A 6,134-nucleotide genomic window follows, 5' to 3' on the forward strand; every position below is an offset into this window, starting at 1 on the left:
CTGTCACAATTATAAAGGCAGAAGTTTTGTAACAAAAAAAGGGGAGTGGTTAATCTTACAGTCCAGAAACAGAGGACCCTAGGACCATCAAGAGAGGAACGCACAAGCAGAATGCAGGACCTTATCCAGAGAAGCAGCAGTGCCAGAGATGGAGGCAGAGATGGGGACATGGAGAGGGGGAGTGGCTGAGGGCTCTAGATTCATGGACTAAGAAGAGAAGGTATGAGAGCTGGTGGCCAGGAGGCAGACTTGCAGAATGTGCCCTTTGGAGATGTTAATTATTATATATGCCTGAGTGGGGTTTTTTGTTTGTTTTTAAAAAAGCTAAAGTGGATAGAGAGAAATACTGTTAACTGATGGTACATGGAGGGAATTATAATCTTTGTAATGAAACACGGCATATGATTTGTTGAATGTAAAACTGATGATATGCCCTGTAAACTTTCACTCAGTCCACAATAAAAACCTTTAAAAAATAAAATAAAATAAATGAGACAGAAAACAAAAAAACTATAGAAAGAATCACAAGAAATAAGATGGTCCTTTGAAAGGATTAATAAAATTGATAAACTATCGTCAAATCTAACAAAAGAGAAAAAGGAAGAAGACACAAATAACATGCTTACGAAACCACATGGGTGACTTCAGAACCAATGGAAATCAAAGTATAATAACAGGATACTATGAAGAGCTGTACGCCAACAAATTTGAAAATCCAGAGGAAATGGATACAGTGGGTTAATGCGCCAACAGCAAAGTCATTTGAACTGCAAAGTCAGTGGTTCAAGCTCACCAGCTGTGCTTCAAAAACCCTATACAGGGTTACTATGGGCCAGAATCGACTCAACAGCACTTAACAACAACAACCTAAGCTTACAGAGGATAAAGTAGAAAACCACATATAACAAAATAAGAAATAGATCAGGGCATCAAAAAGTTCCCAATCAAAAAAAGGCCAGGCATCAATGGCTTAACTGGTAAATTGTACCAAACATTCAGAGAAGAGCTCTCACCAATTCTACTCAAACTATTCCAGAATACAGAAAAGGATGGAAAACTTCCTAATACATTTTAACCCTCATACCAAAACCAGGGAAGGACATCATTAAAAATGAAAGTTATAGACTAATATCTCTCATAAATATAGATGCCAAAACTTTCAACAAAATCCTAGCCAATAGAATACAACAACATATCAAAAAAATAATACATCATGACCAAGTGGGATTCAATCCAGGGATGCAAGGATAGTTCAATATTAGAAAAACAATCAATGTAATTCACCATATAAATTTTTTAAAGGAACAAAACCCACATGGTTATGTCGATAGATGCAGAAAAGGCATTTGACAAAATCAACATCCATTCTTGATAAAAACACTCAGCAAAGCAGGAATTGAAGGGAAATTCCTCAACATAATTAAGAACATATATACAAAACCAACAACCACCATCACTCTCAATGGAAAGAAACCAAAAGCCTTCCCTTTGCCAACAGGAACCAGATAAGAATGCCCTTTATCATCACTCCTATTCAATATTGTGCTGTAAGCCTTAGCCAGATCTATAAGGCAAAGAAGAGTAATAAAAGGCATAAAAATTGGCAAAGAAGAAGTAAAACTCTATTTGCAGACGATATGATCCTATAAATAGAAAACCCCAAAGACTCAGAAAAAAAAAACTATTAGAACTCATTGGAAGATTCAGCAAAGTGGCAGGGTACAAGATCAGCATACAAAAATCAGCTGGATTCCTCTCTACTACTGACAGCTCAGAAAAAAAATTAGGAAAACAATACCGTTTATGATAGCCCCCCAAAGGATGAAATATTTAAGAATAAACCTAACCAGAGAAACAAAAGACCTATACAAAGAAAACTACAAAACGCTACTACAAGAAACCAAAAGAGATTTACAAAAATGGAAGAATATACTATGCTCTTGGGTAGAAAGACTTACCATTGTGAAAATGTCAAAGAGGATAGCTGACCATGCTGCTTTGAATGTGTATTGGCATGGAGAACCAGAATGTTCTTCATGAGTTACAGTGCTCTGTGTCCAGGGTCAGCCTTGGTAGTCTCATTTCTTAAGACTCAAGAATCTTCTAGCTCTACATCAATTTCAACTACCATGTCTAACAGCCAACTGATTTTTCTGGGTATTTTCTGGAGGGTCTCTTCTCCGCTCATGCTTAGCTTTTCTGCTCCATGCCTTTGCTTACTGCTTTCTCTTGGTGGACCTTTCTGTTTCGGACTACTACTGTATCATACCTTCAAACTCTCTCATCAGTACTGGTGGTGGTGGTGGCTGTGTGCCTTGGAGTCGGTTCCGACTCATAGCGATCCTGTACAGGGTTTCCAAGGCTGTAAATCTTTACGGGAGCAGAAAGCCTCATCTTTCTCTCACGGAACAGCTGGTAGTTTTGATCTGCTGACTTTGCAGTTCGCAGCCCGATTCATAACCACTACACTACCAGAGCTCCTTCTCATCAGTACTACTACCCCCAAATTGTCCAAATTTGCCTTTTTCCCTGTCCCATGTAAATAATCATTTAAAATTTATCAAGGCAGAATAATCCCCTTACATGTTTATCAGACTTGTTTTTCTTCATGTGCACTTTCAATTTATTTCTAGTCCAACAATATTTATTGAGTACCTATGGTATGCAAAGTACTGGGGATATAAACGTCAATATGAATCACCCAGAGACGAGACTGTTTTTTTAAAAAAGTTTTTATTGTGAATTGAGTGATAGTTTACATGTGAGAATATGGGTTTTACACTCATACACTGCAATGATTACAGTCTCTTTTGTGCATCATCATTCAACAGTATTTGCTTCTATTCCCTCTGTTTTGTTTTTTTGGTGTGCACAAAAACACTTAGGAATATATAATCATTTAAACAACCAAAGGACACATTCTGCAAGTTTGCCTCCTGGCCGCCAGCACACAGCCTTTCTCTTTCCATGATTCTAGAATCCTCAGTTGTTTCCTCTCTCCTTGTCCTCATCTCTGCCTCCATCTCTGGTGTTGCTGCTTCTCTGGATAAGGTCCTGCATTCTGCTCATGCTCTTCTCCCTTGATGATCCTAGGGTCCTCTGTTTCTGGACTGTAAGATTAACTACTTCCCCATTTTTTTTTTTTTTTTTTACAAAACTTCTACCTTTACAGTTGGGACAGTCACAATTAGTTATGATAACAATTACTCACTATTGAACCAAAGAAGAGACTCTAGAAATTTGGTGATAAGGCTATGCTTGTTACCTACCTGCCTGCTTTAATCACAGAAGGTTGAATATGATCAAGCATTGAGATGGGTTGTTTTTGTTGTTGTTGTTAAATGCTGTCGTTAGCTCTGACTCACAGCCACCCTAAGAAGCAGTTCTTGATGGCCATGAATTGTTGTTTTGGGTAGGACTGGTTGGTCCTCTGACCCAATAAATGATGGGAAGGAAATGCCTAGAGTCAGCATCTGAAAGTTTGGGTTCCAGTCTCAGTTACAGAATTTGTTAGCTTTTCATCCCTTTTCCTGTATCTACAATGGGGAGCTAAAACCTGCTTATCTTTTTCAGAGGGTTACTTCAGTTATTGTGGTTGTTAACATCATCTCACAGCTCAGAATGACTCTGTGCAAAATGGATTGAAGCTCCGGTCAGTTCTGTGCCATCCCGATGATCAGTTATAGATCAGACCATTCGGACCCACAGGGTTTTCATTGGATCCTTCTCAGAAGTAGATCCCCAGGCCTTTCTTCCTAGTCTGCCTTAATTTGGAAGTGTCACTGAAACCTGTTCAGCATCATAGCAACACTGACAGGCTGATGGTGCTTTCCTCTGAGGTGCATTGACTGGGACTCAAACCTGGGTCTCCCACATGGTAGCTGAGAATTTGCCTACTGAATCACCAGTGCCTTCTATTTCAGTTACTTTATTCGAAAGCCCATTTATAATTCTGAAGCACTATTCAGGGACATTATTAAATAGACATTACCTACTTTATAATCCTAGATCAGTCCAGCTTTACAGATAATTGTTGATCATTTCCAAAATAAATAATTAATTCACAGTAGATCATTTGGCATTCAATATATGAGTGTGTTTGTGTTGGGGTCTCTACAGAGAAGCAAGAGGGAACAAAGACAAAGAATCCCTGCAGCTCCCATTTTCTTCTCTCATTTTTACTTTTCTATCACAGTTACAACCTCCCCAAGGAATGCTGGGAGAGAGTTTCTGTAGCCTGGCAAAGTTCAGGAAAGCAAGCTGAGATGAATAAAACAGAACAGAACTGAACTGCAGCATGTTGCAGACTGAGCTACTCACCCTGCCTAACTTGGCACTTCCCTTAGTTGGCTTTTCCCCCCAGAAACAAAAGCAGTATAGGCATATCTCCGAGACACTGTGCATTTGGTTTCAGTCTACCCACCATAATAAGGTGAGTCACACAAATTTCTTTTTCTTTTTTTTTTTTGGTTTCCCAGTGCCTATAAAAGTCAGGTTTATACTATACTGTAGTCTGTTGAGTGCATTATTAAAAAGTTTGAAATGCTATGAGAATAACCAAGATGTGACTCAGAGACACAAACTGAGCACATGTTGGAAAAATGGCACCAATAGACTTGCTCACTGCAGGGTAACCACCAACCTTGAATTTTCAAGAAAAACAGTGTCTAGGAAGAACAATAAAATGAGGGATGCCTGAAATATGCTGCTTTTGGTTATTGACAATGGCATGACCCACTTGGACCGAGTTCCCATTTTTCCTGGACATTCAGTTCCTGAACCTCAAAAAGTAGCCCAGAATTGACAGGAGTCTACACAGAGTGCAGAAACTGAGAACAGACTTGAGGCTTTTTCACCCCTCTGGCATCTGGAAGGCAGCTGCTGGCAGTTTTGACACTTGGGTAGACCTTTTCCATTGCCTGCTGTAGGACTGGAAACAGGCTGAAAAGGAAGCCAGTATTCTTCTGAGCCTCTCTGCTGCTGAACACATCTGACAGGAAACTTGTTGTCCACGTCTCTTGACCATCAACTGCACCCTAAGAAGTAGAAAACTGTAAATGATCCTTGACCATCTCCCTTATTCCATCCACCTTTTCAGGTTAGGTCCAAGGAGGTGGAAGTCTGGAAAATGATGTCGCAGGTGGCCAGAGAGCCTTGCAAAAGACTTGTGGGCTTAGGAATCCTTCTAGGATCATTTAAAAGAAGCCCTATACAGTTGTCTGGGTCCTGGTGTGGTGCCCTAGGATTAGCACTGAACTGCCAACTGCAAGATCGGCAGTTCAAACCCACCAACCACTCCTTGAAAACCCCACTCAGGGTCACTGTAAGTCAGAATTGACAGCACTTAACAACAACAACCTATAGCAGTTATCTATGGAGTTAGATTTGCCGTAACTTCAGAACACTAAAGAATTCTTAAAATAGCCTTTCTTTCTGATAATTAAATTAATTCATGTTTCATGTAGATTAGTTAAAAATTACTGAAAGGTACATAGAAGACAATGAAAATCAACTTGATTGTACTCCATTAATTATTTAATATTTTGTTTTATGCTGTTGAATTCCTTTCTTTCTTTTTTTACATATAATTAATAAAAGACTAGGATGCAGACTATACTAGGATTCCTACAAACAACAGCAAACAGCAGAGGGGAAAACACGACGAAAAGATATAATCAGGCAGCAAAAAGAATAGTTAATAAACAGTATGAAAAGGTGCCCAACCTTAATCAAGGAAATGCAAATCAGGTACATGAGACACCCTTTCCATCCCAATTTAAAGTCTGATTACATCAAACACTGGCGAAGGTGTGACACACCAGGAACTCTTACTCTATGTTGCAGGGGAAATGTGACACCAGCACTTGGCAGAAGAATTTTATAAGCTGAAGGTACAATGCAGTTTGTTTTCCATTACAATACATATACCCAATTAAAACAAAATAAGAAAGAACACCCAAAGTTGCAGATAGTACCCATTTGACATAGCCTTGTTAGCTTGATAATCAAAACTCTACTAGAGGAAGGTTAAAAACAAACAAACAAACAAACAAAATTTTGATAAAGGAAACAAGGGTAAATTGTTACAATTTGATGAACCTCACCTACACTCATGGAGGTAGTAACTCTAAATA

Source organism: Chrysochloris asiatica, unplaced genomic scaffold, assembly GCF_000296735.1.
Source record: "Chrysochloris asiatica unplaced genomic scaffold, ChrAsi1.0 scaffold00150, whole genome shotgun sequence".
Taxonomy (NCBI): domain Eukaryota; kingdom Metazoa; phylum Chordata; class Mammalia; order Afrosoricida; family Chrysochloridae; genus Chrysochloris; species Chrysochloris asiatica.